At 47.1% G+C, this 18637-nt stretch overlaps 1 protein-coding gene across 1 annotated transcript in view; it reads right to left on the minus strand.

Moving 5' to 3' along the window:
- LOC115084718 (aryl hydrocarbon receptor repressor-like) overlaps positions 1–18637 on the minus strand; it is a 304930-nt gene that overhangs the window by 152587 nt on the left and 133706 nt on the right. The gene's annotated exons all lie outside the window — the stretch shown is intronic.

The raw sequence follows: 18637 nt of genomic DNA on the forward strand, positions 1-18637 counted from the left end.
AAGGAACCCCAGTTCATGTCCAAAGTGATGAAACACGTTTGTACCTTACTGGGAGTGAAACCCTGTGGACCTCAGTTTACCATCCGTAAACTGATGGGCTGGTGGAACACTTTAAAAAACCAGATGCTGAGGAAGTTTATTGTGGAAGACAACAAGGCTTACTTAAATAATACTTAAGGCTTTGTTTTGCCTTAAGTATTATTTGAAGTATGGGAAGTTCAGCAGAGCTCTTCAGATTTTCCCCATTCGAACTACTATAGGGAAGAAGACTGAAAGGGATCCTAGATGTAGCTCGGGAGACTTGGGAGGAGGAAACAACCTCTGGCGTCTGGACAGAACCTGATCGACTATGTAATTCAGATGCAGGAATGACGAAGAAGGGTCAGAGAAGGCCAGTGAATATAACTGGTTCGCCATTCAATAGGCTTTTCAGCAATTAAACCATGTCCTCGTCCTCTTACCATCTTCACAAAATAAATTATTGTCCCAATGGAAAGGCTCTTATGAGGTAGTGGAGAAGATAGGTCCTGTGGACTACAAGGTGGTCCAACTGGATAAAAGGAAGAAGTTTCAAATCTTCCATGTGAACCTTCTAAAGAAATGAGTCAAGCTGACTTGCGGCCTTGTTCAGGGAGAAGATTTTGACCTGGAAATCTTACTAAACCCAGGAATCACCTGAGCTAAAGAATTCCAAATTATTCCCATCAAATGAAAAGCAGGTTATTAATGCAAACAAAAAACGTACTTTGAAATGTTTGTATGCCAATGCCAGAAGTCTAAGAAGTAAGATGGGAGAGTTAGAGTGTACAGCAGTGAATGATGAGATAGACATAATTGGTATCTCATTGGTATCTCATTGGTGGAAGAAGGATAACCAATGGAATGTTGCGATGCTGCTCACGGGCCTAGCCGCGTGCAGCCACTTACCTTTGCCAGCCTGCCCCCGATACTGTCTCTCGCGGCCTGGAGGCTTCTGCCTGCCTTCCGCAGCAGTCGGAGCTGCCGCCGTTCTGCCTCTGTGGCCAGGAGGCCACCCACGTCTGTCTCTGGCACGGCAGGCTGGGTCACCGTGCTTCCACACGGCCGGGAAGCCATCGACATTTTCCTCCCTTGCGGCCCGGAGGCTGCCTCTGACCCAGTGCCCTCGTGGCTTGGAGCCGCCATTCAGCTTTACTCCTGCGGCTGAGGAAGCCACCGCTGGAGTCTGGCTTTGTAGCCTAATATCGTTCCTGCTTCTTCTTTGCGGCATGGATGCCGCTCTCCATGGTTCTGCCTCCTAGGTGCGCGGCCGTGCCTCTCCTGCTCATTTAAAGGGCCTGCGCTGGGAGTAGCAGGGTGTCTTCACTTCAGCCCTATAAAAGGGCCCTTCACCAGTCCTCCAGCGCCTTCACAAGGAGCTGCCTGCTTCTGGATTCTCCGCTGTTCCAGCTCTTCATTCCAGGAGGTTCCGAAGTCCATCTCGCTTCCTCAAGGCACTCTGTTCTTCATGGGAATTCTATTGTCTTTGACCGTGGTTCCTGGTCTCTCGTCGGACACCGCCTCCTCGTCTTCAGATATCCCAGATGTTCCTGTCTTCAGATGTCCTCGTTCCCTCTGGCTCCTCTCTTTGAATGTCATTGTCCTTGGATGGTCCAGTTCTTCAATACTTGTCTTCAGTTGTTTCTGCTCCTCTGTTCCTGTGTTCTGTGGTTCCTGATCCGCTAGCTTCTAGCTCTGGTTTCAAGCCTTGCCTCGCCTGCTGGACCTTGCCTCCAGCCGACCTTCCTGGGAGTAAATCCGTAACTGATCCGGTGTCCATTTCCGGTGACTGGAGTCCTCTTCCAGCTGGATCCTTCTTTGTGCACTGCCCGGATCCCTTCTTTGTCCTGAGTCTCAGTCCTGTGCATATCCCGCTCTCCGCGGGGTTCGTGACCAGCCTCTTCAGGTTGTGTAGGGCATGCAGTGGGACAGGGTGGTCCGTGACCAGTCCTCTGGGGCTGTGTACGGTGCCCTGAGGGGCAGTGCCTGCCTAAACCTCCAAGTATCCACGTCTCATCCCTGGAATTGGGACTGCTCCCTAGCGCTCCCGCAACATGGGACAGTGCTATATCAGGGTACAAATTATATGACAATGATAGGGCTGTTCAGCTTGGAGAAGAGACGGCTGAGGGAGGATATGATAGAGGTCTTTAAGATCATGAGAGGTCTTGAATGAGTAGATGTGACTCGGTTATTTACACTTTCGAATAATAGAAGGACTAGGGGGCATTCCATGAAGTTAGCAAGTAGCTCATTTAAGACTAATAAAGCTCTGGAATTTGTTGCCAGAGGATGTGGTTAGTGCAGTTAGTGTAGCTGGGTTCAAAAAAGGTTTGGATAAGTTCTTGGAGGAGAAGTCCATTAATGGCTATTAATCAAGTTTACTTAGGGAATAGCCACTGCTATTAATTGCATCAGTAGCATGGGATCTTCTTAGTGTTTGGGTAATTGCCAGGTTCTTGTGGCCTGGTTTGGCCTCTGCTGGAGACAGGATGCTGGGCTTGATGGACCCTTGGTCTGACCCAGCATGGCAATTTGTTATGTTCTTATGATCAACTTGGTGGCGATGTGGCACTTTATGTCCGGGAGGGTATAGAGTCCAACAGGATAAAGATCATACAAGAGACTAAATGCTCAGTAGAATCTATATGGGTAGAAATCCCATGTGTGTTGGGTAAGAGTACCAGTGATAGGCGTTAGAGATGTGAATCGTGTCATCGATCGTCTTAACGATCGATTTTGGCTGGGGGGGGAGGGAATCGGATTGTCGCGGTTTTAGGTTTGTAAATATCGTTTAAATCGTGTTTTAGTGTGCCGGGAAAACCGGCACACTAAAACAACCCTAAAACCCATCCCGACCCTTTAAAATAAATCCCCCACCCTCCCGAACCCCCCCAAAATGCCTTAAATTACCTGGGGTCCAGAGGGGGGGGGGTCCCAGTGTGATCTTTTACTCTCAGGCCTCCAGTGCGTTGTAGAAATGGCGCCAGCGCTACCTTTGCCCTGTATGACAGGGCAAAGGTAGCGCCGGCGCCATTTTGTTTTTTGTCCCCCGACTTCAGGAGCGTAGGAGATCGCTCCCGGACCTCCGCTGGACCCCCAGGTACTTTTGTCCAGCTTGGGGGGGCCTCCTGACCCCCACAAGACTTGCCAAAAGTCCAGCGGGGGTCCGGAACGACCTCCTGCAGTCGAATCGTGTTGCCGTACGGCCGGCGCCATTTTGCAGAAAATGGCGCCGGCCGTACGGCAACACGATTCGACTGCAGGAGGTCGTTTCCGGACCCCCGCTGGACCCCCAGGGACTTTTGGCCAGCTTGGGGGGGCCTCCTGACCCCACAAGACTTGCCAAAAGTCCAGCGGGGGTCCGGAACGACCTCCTGCAGTCGAATCGTGTTGCCGTACGGCCGACAACACGATTCGACTGCCTGGAGGTCGTTCCGGACCCCCGCTGGACTTTTGGCAAGTCTTGTGAGGGTCAGGAGGCCCCCCCACAAGCTGGCCAAAAGTCCCTGGGGGTCCAGCGGGGGTCCGGGAGCGATCTTCTGCGCTCTTGACGTCGGGGGACAGGAACCGAATTAACGCAGACGTGGCCCGAGAGTGGAAGATCACACCGGGATCTCCCCACTGGACCCCAGGTAATTTAAAGCATTTTGGGGGGGGGGGTTCGGGAGGGTGGGGGATTTATTTTAAAGGGTCGGGGTGGGTTTTAGGGTTGTTTTAGTGTGCTGGTTTTTCCGCCCTCCCCCTTCCCCTCCCCCTTCCCCCGATTTACGATTTTTGACGATAAATCGGGGGAATTCCTATTATATATCACCTCTAACGATTTTTGACGATTTAAAATATAGCGGACGATATTTTAAATCATGCCCGCAGGTGTTAGTGAGAAGCGGGGCAACTACATCCGTTAAATTCACATCCCTAATAGGCGTATACCTCCGTCCACCTGGCCAAAATGATCAGAAAGAGGATGAAATGCTAAGAGAAATCAGAGAAACTAACCAATTTGGCAGTGTAGTAATAATGGGAGATTTCAATTACCACACACTATAAACAGTTATGTATTCAAACACAACGAGTACAATTCTCACTAGAAAGACGTCATGTAATTGTAATTTTTCTTAATGTGCTATTGCTTATGGAGCCATCATAACACCTGCGGGCATACCAGCATATTTTTGCTTAAGGTTTTGCCACTTCAGGTCGTATTTAATCATTGGCCCAAGTCCTTTATTCTTCTGCGTGTTTTTTTGGTTTTTTAATTTTTGTAAAATTCTGTATCGGGGTGAATACCTTCCTTGGGATAACTCAAGGTATCAAGGAAATTTAAAGTCCAGTCCGACGCGCGTTTCACATCGCTGCTTCAGGGACTGAAACAAATACACTCCACTTCTATATTTAACGGATGTAGTTGCCCCGTTACTCAGTTATTTGCTTTTACTTTCCAACCTTGCCACAGTTTCCTCTTACCGGCGTCTGAGCCATTTCACAGTCTGTTCAGGTATGTCTTATGAATATTCTTCATGTTAAATTTAAAACACCTGTCTAAGGATCATTTTGTTTTACGTTTTGATCTAGGTCACCTCTCTGTTTTTCAGTTTTATTGATGTACATTTTTAATCATTTGTTTTTATGTCTATCTTCTCTCATACTTATCTGTTTCTCTTAGCTCTTGGTTCTATTAAAGTTTTTTATGCGTCTGTTTTATTTAAAATGATTTTTAGTTATAATTATTTATTGTTATTCATTTTTAAATTGATTTTAATAAGTGTGTTTGATATTTAAATAATTATTTGAAATATTTATTGTCATTCACTATTGTCGCCCCTGAAGCAGCCTCTGATGGGCGAAACTCAGGCCTAGAGTTGGGCAATCAATAAAGAATCTTTTGAAGGACCTTCTGGGAACATTTTGTTTCCTCCACATCCTTCAGTGAAACAAGTAGATTTTAACAAGCTGAACACAAATATGCATTTATTATGTCTGTATCATGTACCGTTTGCCAGAAAAGTGCGATATACATTAAGCATTGTTATGTGTCTGAAGTGACATAAGCTATAATGGCAATGTTGGCACCAGAAAACAAAACAAAAAATGTTTTGCCACAGATTTTTGTTTGTAAGCTTTCCGACACTTCGCGAATGAGAGTCCAACAATTGTTACCTAGCATGGAGGGGTTCCACTTGCCTTGATACCGTTTCTCCATTTTGAAAATGTCTTGATGAAACCTTTCACCATGTTCGTCACTCACAGCGCCATGGTTGTCTGGGAATAAGTCCAAGTGGGAATGAAGAAAATGTATCTTCAATGACATGTTGCACTTCATCAATTTGTATGCCTGAAGCAGATTTTCAAACTGTTCGATATAGTCTGCTGCCTTATAGTTGCCTAGAAAGTTACAAATGAAGGCTTGTCCACGCAACATGTTCTGTACCTTGCAGAAGACCATCAAAGTGGCTGTCCTTCATCACAGCTCAGATTTGTGGGTCAATGAAAACATCTTCATTTATCTTGGTTTGATGTGCAAAAGTGGAAGAAATATCTTACTTGGATCCACTAATGGGTCATGCGCAACATTCTTCTGCCCTGGAACCAACTTCTTGCGGTGAGGCCAGACTTTTCTGACGTAATGCGAATCTCTTGCTCGACTGGCCCATTCAGAAAGGAAGCAACAATACTTCGTGTAACCAAGCTGCAGACCCAGTAGAATTGCAACTACCTTGAGATCACCACACAAATTCCAGTTGTACCTCGAGTACTCAATGTGGTTCAGCAGTAGTTGCATGTTCTCATATGTTTCTTTCATATGAATGGCATGTCTGACAGGTATTGATAGGTAGATATTACCGTTGTGCAGCATAACAACCTTCAAACTTAAGACTGATGAATCAATAAACAGTCGCCATTCTGTTGGGTCATGGTCACATCCACGAGCACAAAACAATCCATTGATGCCACAGCAAAAAGTCAGACTGTCTACTTGGTTGAAATATTTTGTCAAATCTTCATGTCGGCTGCGAAATACTGAAATTTTCATATCGGATGACAAAAGATTCCATCCTTGTAGCCTTGACCCAAGCAGCTCTGCCTGACTCTTCAATAAAGCCAAATCTCTGACTAGATCATTCAGCTCTGACTGAGATATTAAATGAGGATCACTGGATGTTGATGGCACAAAGTCAGGATCAGCCACAGCTTCCATCTGCGATGACTCGCCATCATCGCCTACCTTCTTATCCTCGTCATCAAGTGTCCATGCCTCTGGCGGTTTTGGAACAGGAAGACTGTCGTCATGTGGCACTGGTCTCATTGCTGATGCAAGGTTAGGGTACTCAATAAACTTCCTGTTCTTTGATGAGTATCCTGATACATTCGTCACGCAGAAGTAACAGTCAGTTATATGATCTTTCTGTTCCCTCCATAGCATTGGGATTGCAAACGGCACGGATGGTCACACACCTTTCAGCCAAGCTCGCAGACTACTGGCGCAAGATGCGCAACATATATGAGGAGCCCATGTCTGTCCTGGTCACCAATTTTGCACCCAAAGTATAACTCGAATGCCTTCTTAATGAGTACAGTTATACTCCTTTTCTGTGCTTTCAGAGTAAACTCACCACAGATGTAACAAAATTTGTCATGGCTATTATGACATTGGTGCGACATTTCATAAAGTATATGAAATTAAATCCACAAGCTTTAAACGCAACAGTTTTTCAGCGATAAGATTCACTCATTCACACAGATGTTGCATGGGAGACTACTCACTGCTGCTGCTTATATAAGGCTGCATCATCATGGAAACAAATTGGAATCTTGCAGCCAAACTGGGGCTTGCCCAAGCAAGTTCTGGCATGATCAGGCAGAGTTTCTCGGTGTATTTTAAAAAAAAGTTAGTCTCTGTTACATGTTATGTTGCTTATGGCCGTCAAAAATATGACATGAATTTTAAAAATCATAAAAACTACTATCCAGCAAGAAAATATGTGTACGTGAAATTCTGTTTTAAAATTTCACAATTATTGTAACACAAAATTGGCTGTTTCTCAAAAACCTTACATGATGTACAAATTTCGAAGTGTGATCAGCATCAAAAAATCTATTTGGAACACCAAAAAGCCTGAAGGAAACAAAAACTTTGTTTACCAGTGTTTTCAAAAGGGAAACTTTGATAAAATAAGGAAAATAGAAAAATACTGAAAAGTGCAGCTGCAAAGTGTACAACAGGCTTGGACATTGTTTAAAAATACAATCTTAGACGTGCAGTTCAGATGCATTCAATGCATTAAGAAAGGTGGAAGGAAGGCAAAACGATTACTGGCATGGTTATATGGAGAGGTGAAAGAGGCTGGCCAAAAAAAAATCCTTCAAAAATTGAAAGAAGAATCCATCTGAAGAAAATAGGAAAAAGCATAAGTATTGTCAAGTTAAGTGTAAAACATTGATAAGGCAGGCTAAAAGAGAATTTGAAATGAAGTTGGCCATAGAGGTAAAAACTCAAAATAAAAACTTTTAAAATATATCTGAAGCAAGAAACCTGTGAAAGAGTCAATTGGACTGTTAGATGACCAAGGGGTTAGAGAAGATAACGCCTTTGCAGAAAGACTAAATGAATTCTTTGCTTCTGTGTTTACTAATGAGGATGTTGGGAAGATACAGATTTCGGAGATGATTTTCAAAGGTGATGAGTCAGATTGACTGAACCAAATCACTGTGAACCTGGAAGATGTAGTAGGCCAGATTCACAAACTAAAGAATAGTAAATCACCAGGGTGCTGAAGGAACTAAAAAATGAAATTTAAATATATTAGTTAAAATTTGTAAACTGTTATTAAAATCATCCATTATACCTGAAGACTGAAGGGCGGCCTATTTAAAAAGGGCTCCAGGGGCAATCTGGAAAACTATAGACCAGTGAACCTGACTTCAGTGCTGGGAAAAATAATGGAAACTATTCTAAAGATCAAAATCACAGAGCATATAGAAAGACATGGCTTAATGGAACACAGTCAGCATGGATTTACCCAAGGGAAGTCTTGCCTCACAAATCTGCTTCATTTTTTTGAAGGGGTTAATAAATGTGGAAAAAGGTAAACTGATAGATATAGGGGCGGATTTTAAGAGCCCTGCTCGCCTAAATCCGCCCAAATCCGGGCGGATTTAGGCGAGCAGGGCCCTGCGCGCCGGTAAGCCTATTTTACATAGGCCTACCGGCGCGCGCAGAGCCCCGGGACTCGCGTAAGTCCCGGGGTTTTCAGAGGGGGCGTGTTGGGGGGCGTGTCGGGGGTGGGCCCGAACCGCGCGGCGTTTTCGGGGCGTGTCGGGAGCGTTCCGGGGGCGGACCCAGAGGCGTGGTTACGGCCCGGGGCGGTCCGGGGGCGTGGCCGCGCCCTCCGGACCCGCCCCCAGGTCGCGTCCCGGCGCGCAGGAGGCCCGCTGACGCGCGGGGATTTACGCCTCCCTCTGGGAGGCGTAAATCCCCCGACAAAGGTAAGGGGGGGGGCTTAGACAGGGCCGGGTGGGTGGGTTAGGTAGGGGAAGGGAGGGGAAGGTGAGGGGAGGGCAAAAGGAAGTTCCCTCCGAGGCCGCTCCGATTTCGGAGCGGCCTCGGAGGGAACGGGGGTAGGCTGTGCGGCTCGGCGCGCACCGGCTATACAAAATCGATAGCCTTGCGCGCGCCGATCCAGGTTTTTAGCAGATACGCGCGGCTCCGCGCGTATCTACTAAAATCCAGCGTACTTTTGTTTGCGCCTGGAGCGCAAACAAAAGTAGGCCTATTCGCGGAGTATGAAAATCCGCCCCTATGTGTATTTGGATTTTCAAAAGGTGTTTGTCAAAGTCCCTCATGAGCGGCTTCTAAGAAAATTAAAAAGTCATGGGATAGGAGGTGATGTCCTTTCGTGGATTACAAACTGGTTAAAAGACAGGAAACAGAGATTAGGATAAAATGTTCAATTTTCTCAGTGCAAAAGTGTAAACAATGGAGTGCCTCAGGGATCTGTACATGGACCAGTGCTTTTTAATATCTTTATAAATGATCTGGAAAGGATTATAATGAGTGAGGTACTCAAATTTTCAGATGATACAAAATTATTCAGAGTAGTTAAATCACAAGTGGATTGTGAAAAACTGCAGGAGGACCTTGCGAGACTAGAAGATTGGGCATGCAAATGGCAGATTAAATTTAATGTGGACAAGTGCAAGGTGATGCATATAGGGAAAAATAACCCATGCTGTAGTTACACAATGTTAGATTCCATATTAGGAACTATCACCCAGGAAAAAGATTTAGGCATCATAGTGGATAATACAAATCATCAGCTCAGTGTGCTGCAGTAGTCAAAAAAGTAAATAGAATGTTAGGAATTATTAGGAAGGGAATGATGGAAGATTGGAAAATGTCATAATCACTCCATGGTGAGACCACACATTGAGTACTGTGTACAATTCTGGTCGCCGCATCTCAAAAAAGATATAATTTACTGGAGAAGGTACAGAGAAGGTTGACCAAAATGATAAAGGCAATGGAGCAGTTTCCCTATGTGGAAAGGCTGAAGAGGTTAGGGCTGTTCAGCTTGGAGAAGAGACGGCTGAGGGGGGATATGATAGAGGTGTTTAAAATCATGAGAGTTCTAGAACGGGTAAATGTGAATCAGTTATTTACTCTTTCAGGTAATAGGACTAGGGGGGCACTCCATGAAGTTAGCAAGTAGCGCATTTAAAATTAATCAGAGAACATTCTTTTTCACTCAAAGCACAGTCAAGCTCTGGAATTTGTTGCCAGAGGATATGGTTAATGCAGTTAGTGTAGCTGGGTTTAAAAAAGCTTTGGATAAGTTCCCACTTCCTTTGCCACATTGGAGGTTTTTGCTGCTTCACTCCCAAACATCATTGCATAGTTCTGAAGGATGCCCTGGAACAGCAGCTTGTTTTCTTCCATGCCAGTCTTGAAGGTTTGAAGCTGCTGCCTACTTGCTGCTTGAGAATTAGGTTGCTACTTTCAGAGGGATTGTGTCACTTCCTTCCTGGATCTTACTCCTGCTCCCTGCCCTTCCTCCCTCCCGCACCACGCCTGTCCACCTACTCTTCGTCTGTCCGCTGCCCCACCCCACCCAATCCACAATAGGACACTGCCCCCTATCCCTTGACTTATTAATTTCTTAAGAAGTCGCTCATGAGATTCTTTCTTAAATGTTTTCTGGAAATCCAGATACACTATATCAGCTAGTTCATCTTTATCCACATGTGTTTCAGTTACGCCTGCTGTGCATTCTTCCAGTGCCAAGATTTATCAAAATGCGGTAAATATTGCATTTGATGGAAAAAGGGGTGTTTTTATAGTAATAGGGAGTTTATCACAATGTGTGCTGATACCTATGTAAAGAGCTAAGTAACTGCAATAACTTTGAGATAAGTGCCTGAATGTGGTATTTCCTACATACAACCACTGGGGGGACTATGTTGAGTAAGTGAGTGAGTGAGTGAGTGAGTGAGAGAGAGAGAGACTGACTAGCCATAATGCCATCACCCTAGATAGGTATTTATATCTATGGGAGGCCCACCTAGTAACTCGAGGTGAGGTTTAGGTATTATTTATTTATTTATTTATTTAATTTCTTTTCCTATACCGATGCTCAAGACTAGGTCTTATCGTACCGGTTTACAATGTAACTGAGGGGAAACCAATTAACATCAAGGTAGAAAGTAAAGTTACATTAAAACAGGGAGCATAAAACCTGGGCAATGGAAGACAGTGCAGAGTTTAAACTGAGCAACAATTAGAGAGAGATAAATATATAAATCAACAAAAACTGTAAGATACAAAAACATAGGTTGGTCCTAGGCAGTTATTAGCCTGGTATGTCCAGAGGGAGAAGGAAAGGGTGAGGTTGGGTGGGGGGAAGGGATTGGGGAGGGGTGGGGAGTGAGAGTCAGTGATGGTTGAGGAGATCCTTCAGCGGTAGGCTTCTGCGAAAAGCCAGGTTTTCAATTTCTTTCTGAAAGTTGAATGGCATTGTTCTTGGCGTAAGTCTTGTGGAAGTGAATTCCAATGTAGTGGACCTGCTGTTGAAAGAGCTCGCTTGTGAATAGTGTTGTGGACCGATGATTTGTTGGGGGGGGCCTTGAGCGAACCTTTGTAGGCAGTTCTGATCGGTCTTGCGGAAGTATGTAATTCGAGTGGGAAGGTGAGTTGGAGAGTGGATTGCTGGTAGACTGATTTGTGGATGATGGTGAGAGCCTTGAAAAGTATTCTATATTGGATGGGCAGCCAGTGTAGAATTTTTAGTATTGGTGTGATATGGTCCTTGCGACGAGTGTTTGTAAGGATCCTAGCCGCTGCGTTTTGCAGCATCTGAAGAGGTTTGGTGGACGAAGCAGGCAGACCAAGTAATAGAGCATTACAATAGTCGATCTTTGAAAACAGTATGGCTTGAAGCACCGAACGGAAATCCTTGAAGTGTAAGAGTGGTCTAAGTTGCTTCAGGACCTGTAGCTTGAAGAAGCATTCTTTGGTTGTGGCGTTAATGAATTTTTTGAAATTCATTCTAGAGTCAAGGGTGGCCCCAAGATCTCTGACCTGGTTTGCTAATGGGATGCTAGCATTATTTGCGAGGGGGTTGTTGTCACAAGGGGAGATAACCAGTAGTTCCGTTTTGGAAGTATTTAGGACCAAATTGAGACTCGAGAGCAGAAGGTTGATGGCGTGTAAGCAGTTGTTCCAGAAATTTAGAGTAGAGATGGGGTCTGAAATAGGGATTATGATTTGTACATCGTCCGCGTATATAAAGTGGGTGAGATTGAGACTATTGAGTAGCTGGCATAAAGGGAGTAGATATATATTGAACAGGGTAGGGGAAAGAGACGAACCCTGAGGTACACCTTGGTTTGATGGAATGGAGTGAGATTCTTTGTCATTTATTTTGACTTTGTAGTGTCTGTTGTTCAGAAAGGATGTGAACCAGAGCAGTGCAGAGCCGGATATGCCTATTTCCATTAAGCGGTTAATGAGGATATTGTGGTTTACCGTGTCGAACGCGGCAGAGATGTCGAGAAGGGCTAGCAGGTAAGATTGTCCCTTGTCAAGGCCCATCAGGATGTTGTCCGTTAGAGAAAGAAGGAGGGATTCTGTGTTTAGGCGCTTCCTGAATCCGAATTGAGAGGGGTAGAGAATATTGTGGGAGTCCAGGTAGTCTGTGAGTCGGATGTTGACAAGCTTTTCCATTAGCTTGGCTATAAAAGGTAGGTTTGCAATGGGGCGGAAGTTTGCAGGGTCGGCTGGGTCCAGGTTGGGTTTTTTAAGTAAGGGTTTAAGTGAAGCAATTTTTAAGGAGTCCGGGACCGATCCTTGATTGAGGGAGCAATTTATGATGTCCGCCAGCGGTTTAGCAATGGTGTTAGGGATGGTGAGAAGCAGTTTGGTCGGTATTTGGTCCAGAGGATGAGTGGAAGGTTTCATTTTCTTGATTATTGATTCAATTTCCAGGGAGGATGTCTGTTCCAGAATTTCTAGTGACGGTCTGTGGATATTTGGTGGAGGGTTATTAGTTGCGAGGCTTAATGGTTGCGAAGGGTTTGGAGCCATGTTAGTTGAAGCCAGGGGGGCAAGAAGGTTTTTGATTTTGTTATCAAAAAAGATAGTGTAAGGGTCAGGGGCCACTTTGACATTCAATGTGAGACGTACAAACAGAACAGTGCTCTCTTGTAAACATTTGATGACCCTCGGAGTGAGGAAACTCACTCAAAGATGAGATTTGTGCAATGTTCTCTCAACCTAGCTTGATCACTCTGAGGGTCATCAAATGTTCACAAGAGAGCACTGTTCTGTTCGTACGTCTCACATTGAATGTCAAAGTGACCCCTAATCCCCTACACTAATACCTAAACCTCACCTCGAGTTACTAGGTGGGCTCCCCATAGAGATATAAATACTTAACTAGGGTGATGGCATTATGGCTAGTCAGTCTCTCTCCCTCTCCCTCTCTCTCTCTCTCTCTCCCCCCCTCCTGATAGCTAGGTTAGGTCCCTGGGAGTTCAAACTACCAAAACCAGCATCTGCAAAAAAACATCAAAACAGGTGATACAGCCATAATGCAAGCTATCACACTACTGAAAACATTGTAGCTAAAATCAGCATCAAAGCCATGCAATAGGGCTTTGCAAAATGGTAAACTTACCTCCTCCTCTTTTTCAGATTTGATATGGTGCTATTGCATGTGTTAATGGGGCTTTTCGCATGTGATAAGCCTTTAACACATATGACACCGCATTTTGATAAATTAGAGGGGTTAGCTTGCTACGGAGTCTTCAATGACCCTTGAAATAAAAAATGTCCAAATTCCTTAGAAGTCATTAAAATTAATGATTTAAATGGCCCCAAAATATTCCCTGGCCCAAGGCCTCAACAGTACTAGGACCACCACTGGATATAGTGTGACAAAAACTTGCCAGGGAGACTGCTTAAAAACATATAAGAGAATGAGCATGTGGGTTTATATTTTGTAGGAAAAATGACATATAGACTGGATTCATTTGGAAAACAGATTTACAGATAAAGATAGTGCTATCTCAGGTACTTGTACTTCTGCGAATGCTTTCAGAAAACATAATCAAGTACAACACTTTGCCAGAATATAAAAAAGTAATAAATACCTTCTGAAGTATTCTTTTGTTAAAGAACCAAACTTTTAATTTACAGAAAAATAAAAAAACCCCAAACATTTCCTAGCGTGTAGCAGATGGACTCAGGACCAATGGGTATAGTGTGCTCCTGATAGCAGTTGGAGACGGAGTCAGATTTCAATCTGACGTCAGCCCTAGTACATATACCCCTGCAGGAAGCTCTGCTCTTCAGTATTTCTCCGTCTCCATAGCAGTTCAGGACTCTATCCACGCTTACACAGCATTAGAGTATTCTAACCAAAGAAATCCAAAACGCCTCTACAGAAGAGCCCCGCTCTCCTGCGGTGATACCTACGGGTCCCTCACCCAGTTGAGAATTCCTGAGGTGATTTCCGCGATCCCTCAGAGGTAGGCTTTGGTCTGGCAGCTGGTTCACGGCGTGGACTTAGCCCCTGGCAACGGGTGCGGCTGAGAGGCAGCGGGTGCAACTTCGAGCGCGGCAGTGAAGGTACTTTCCCCTCTCCCCCCGCAACCCGAGACCGCCCGGAATGAGACCGGAAAACGCCGAGGCAAGGTAAGGTAGAAAACTTCCTAAAAGTCTCTGGTCTCCGAGGCTCAAATAGCCGCACAGATCGACAGCCGGCGTCAGTGCTACCGGGTTGATCAGCCCTATCCGGGCTAGACCCCGGTCCGACATGAGGATCATCCCACGTGGAGACCCTCCGAGGTGGTCACCATATTGCTCACATGGTCGCCGGCGCCATTTTCACTTGATTGCCGCCCTGTCCGTCGATTCGATCCATGCGCACAGAGGCGAGCCGTGTGCACACCGGTGCGTGCAGAACTGCCGGGTGCACAGCGACGTGCACAAGGGTGCCGGGTGCACAGCCACACGCTCAACTGTGCCGGGTGCATAAGTAAACCCCGTGCGCACAGCGGCACGCGAATCTTATTGAGCGCGCATCCGACATATACGCACAACTTTGGCGCACCCGGAGCACATAACTAAGCCTCCCGGCGTACACTTGAACGCACAAACCGGAGTTTTCTGCAATCCTACGCGCACAAACCATGGCACCACCGGACAAGAATCTCAAGGCTCAGGGCCTCTTCCCAGCATGCCACATCAGAGCTGCGCAACATGAAGAGGCCATGGCCCTGTGTCTACAGTGCGAGGAGGCTCTGGGTGAACCAGGCCAAGGTCATCTCCGGCCAGCACTGGGATCCGGATCCACCGACAGTACACCGGATCTGGCTATCCCCAGCGGAAGCCTCCCTCAAACGGGGCTCCCCGGGGAAGCAGCACCTCTCAATTTAGACCCAGCAACTTTCTCCTGGGTAGAATTCTTCAGAGGCCTACATAGCTTTGTCCACATGCAACCAGCGCCCCCGATGACACAACCACAGCCTCCCCCAGAGGACCCTAACATCCTGGGACCCTCTAAACCCAGAGAAGTGCACCCCCCCGCCTCAAAGCCCCAACATTGGGGACACAGACACCTCGGACAAGGATCAAGACGCCCTGAAGGAAGGGGAAATCCCTCCAGGAACGGAACCTTACCGAACCATGAGGCGATTCTTTGCTAAAGGCAAACTATCAGACCTCGTGGCTCACAGCTTGAAAGAGCTCTCTATCCCAGGCATGAGTGCCACAGGGGAACCGAAGATGAACCCCCTGCTCGAGGGACTCCGTCAGGCCTCCCGCTATTTCCCTTTGCTGCAAGTCATTCAACAGCTGATTAACCTGGAATGGGAGGCTCCAGAGGCCACGTTCAAGGATTCCCCAAAGTGGATGCCATGGTCTGCGCGGTCTCAAAGCGCACTACCATCCCGGTTGAGAGGAGTGACACTCAAGGATGCCCAGGACAGACATCTGGAATCCATCCTCAAACAGTCATTCGACGTGTCAGCTATGTCACTACAGATCGCGGCCTGCTGTGCCGTGGTGACATGCGCCTGCTTTTTGAAGCACTAGAACCAGCAGTATCATTCCTCATGGATGCGACCTCTGACCTGGTGCGCACCGCAGCCAGAGGCGTTTCATCCGTTGTGGCCGCCAGAAGGCAACTCTGGCTCTGAAGCTGGTTAGCCGACGTGACATCCAAGATGAGACTCATGAGAATGCCTTTTAAGGGAACCCTACTGTTCGAAAGCAAACTAGAGAAGTTAGCCAACAAATGGGTTGAATCCCTAGAACCGCGGCTACCGGAGGACAAAAACAATAGAAGCCAGCACCTCTCCCCCCGAATATCTAAGGGCAGCGGATCACAGCGTTTCAAACTGTACAAAAGTACATATCAAGCATCTCGCCCCGCAGGCAGGGGTCAGTCCTTTCGGAACAAACACAGCAAAAGGGGAGCCGGCGTGGGTCCAGGCCCCAGCTGCACCCTGCAATGAAGATCAGCCAACCCATCCACAGGAAGAAGCCATAGGGGGCAGATTGGCCCTATTCTACCAAAGATAGGTCGAGATAACTTCAGACAAGTGGGTCCCTAATCATCATTCGAGAGGGATATTATCTGGACTTCCACAATATTCTTCCGGACAAATTTGTAAAATCTCCCTGCCACGACCCTTCCAAGAGGACGGCAGTGGAAACCACACTAACCAAATTGCTTGACTTAAAGGCCATAATGCCCGTGCCCACGCATCAACAAAATATTGGGCACTATTCCATCTATTTTATCGTTCCCAAGAAAGAGGGTATGTTCTGGCCCATCCTGGACCTCAAGTCCGTCAACCCCCACCTGAGGATACCTCACTTCCGCATAGAAACCCTACGCTTGGTCATAAGGGCGATAAAGCTGGGAGAATTTCTCACATCCCTGGATCTGTCAGAGGCCTACCTGCACATCCCGGTCCATCACGAGCATCAGCGTTTTTTACGCTTCGCGATCCTGGACCACCACTACCCTTCGGCTAGCCGCAGCACCCCGAATGTTCACCAAAATCATTGTTGTAGTGGCAGCGACACTGAGGAAAGAAGGAATGCTCGTACACCCATATCTGGACGATTGGCTGATCAGGGCAAAATCCCCAGAGGAAAGTCATCAGGCGACCACCAGAGTCAAAACTCTACTGGAGAACCTCGGGTGGGTGGTCAACACAAACAAGAGCTGTCTGCAGCTCTCCCAATCTCTGGAATACCTGGGAGTCCGGTTCGACACCAGACAAGACAAGGTCATTCTGATTCCTACAAGGAGAACAAAACTGATGAATCAATTGCGAAGCCTGTTAAGCAGTCTTCGCCCCAAGGTGTGGGACTACCTCCAAGTCCTTGGTCTCATGACATCCACACTGAAAGTGGTTCCATGGGCAAGAGCTCACATGTGACCCCTATAGCTGAGTAGTCCCAGAACTACTCAGTTCACCTCCAGCTCCCAGAGGAAGTTCAAACCCAGCTACAATGGTGGCTACAAGAAGACCATCTGAGCAAGGGAGTAAGACTATCTCCACCGACCTGGATCCTGCTCACCACGGATGCGAGCCTACGAGGATGGGGAGCCCACTGCCAGGAACTGACGGCCCAGAGGCAATGGGACAAGGAAGAGTCAGGATGGAACATCAACCGACTGGAAGCATGGGCAGTCAGGCTAGCCTGCCTACACTTCAGTCACAGACTCTGGGGCGAATCGGTCAGAGTCATGTCGGACAACGCCACAACAGTTGTCTCATCAACTGCCAGGGAGGAACCAGAAGCCAACAGGTGTCCCTAGAAATAGACCCCCTAATGGCGGGGGCGGAATCAAATCTACAAGAGATCTCAGCCACCCACATTGCAGGAAAAGACAACGTCACTGCAGATTACCTCAGCAGAGAAAGTCTAGACCCAGGGGAATGGAGGCTGTCGGCCACAGCCTTCCAGTTGATAGTAAACCGCTGGGGAACACCAGCCATTGACCTCCTGGCAAAACGGTCCAATGCCCAAGTTCCCAACTTCTTCAGTCACAGACGGGAACCACAATCCCAAGGGATCTATGCACTCGTCCAGGCCTGGCCAGAGGAACTCCTGCTATATGCCTTCCCTCTGTGGCCGCTACTAGGTGGGATCATCCGCAAGATAGAACACCACAGGGGACCAGTGCTTCTAATGGCCTCGGACTGGCCAAGAAGGCCGTGGCACGCAGACATGCGAAGACTACTGACAGGGAGCCTTCTCCCTCTACCTCCACACCGGGATCTGCTCCACCAAGGCCCGATCCTCCACAAAGACCCAACTCGATTCTCTCTTATGATCTGGCCATTGAGAGGACATGCCTGAAGAACAGCAGATACTCGGGGGCGGTGATTGACACTCTGCTCTGAGCACACACATTTTCCACATCTCTAACCTACATACGAATATGGAGAAGATTCAAAGCCTGGTGTGAAGACCGTAACATCCTCCCGTGGACAGCCAAAATTCCCTTGATTCTGAAATTCCTGCAGAACGGCTTACAGAAGGGATTGTCTCTCAACTCCATCAAGGTGCAGGTGGCCGCGTTGGCCTGCTACAGAGCCAAGGTGGAGGGCGGCAGCCTAGCCTCTCACCCGGATGTCTCCCACTTCCTGAAAGGGGTCAAACAGATCCGACCACCGCTGAAGTGGCTGGTACCTTTATGGAATCTCAATCTAGTCCTAGACTTCCTAGCAGGAGCCTCCTTCAGACCCACCCGCGGTCTGTCCCTCCGACTACTAGCATTGAAGACTGCATTCCTAGTGGCAATCTATTCGGCCCGTCGCATCTCCAAACTTCAAGCACTGTCCTGTCGAGAACTGTTCCTAAGCTTCACACTGGGATCCATACAGCTACGCACGGTGCCCTCCTTCCTCCCAAAAGTGGTTTCTCATTTCCATCTAAACCAAACTATCTCTCTGCCACGCCAGACTAGCATAAGGACTCGGAAGGATCTCGCCACCTTCGCCATCTTAATGTCGGCAGACTCCTAGTCCAATACTTGGAAAGGTCAGAATCCGTACGAAAGACAGACCACCTATTTGTCCTTCACAGCAGGAAGAAACA

This window comes from Rhinatrema bivittatum, chromosome 2, assembly GCF_901001135.1.
Source record: "Rhinatrema bivittatum chromosome 2, aRhiBiv1.1, whole genome shotgun sequence".
Lineage (NCBI taxonomy): Eukaryota > Metazoa > Chordata > Amphibia > Gymnophiona > Rhinatrematidae > Rhinatrema > Rhinatrema bivittatum.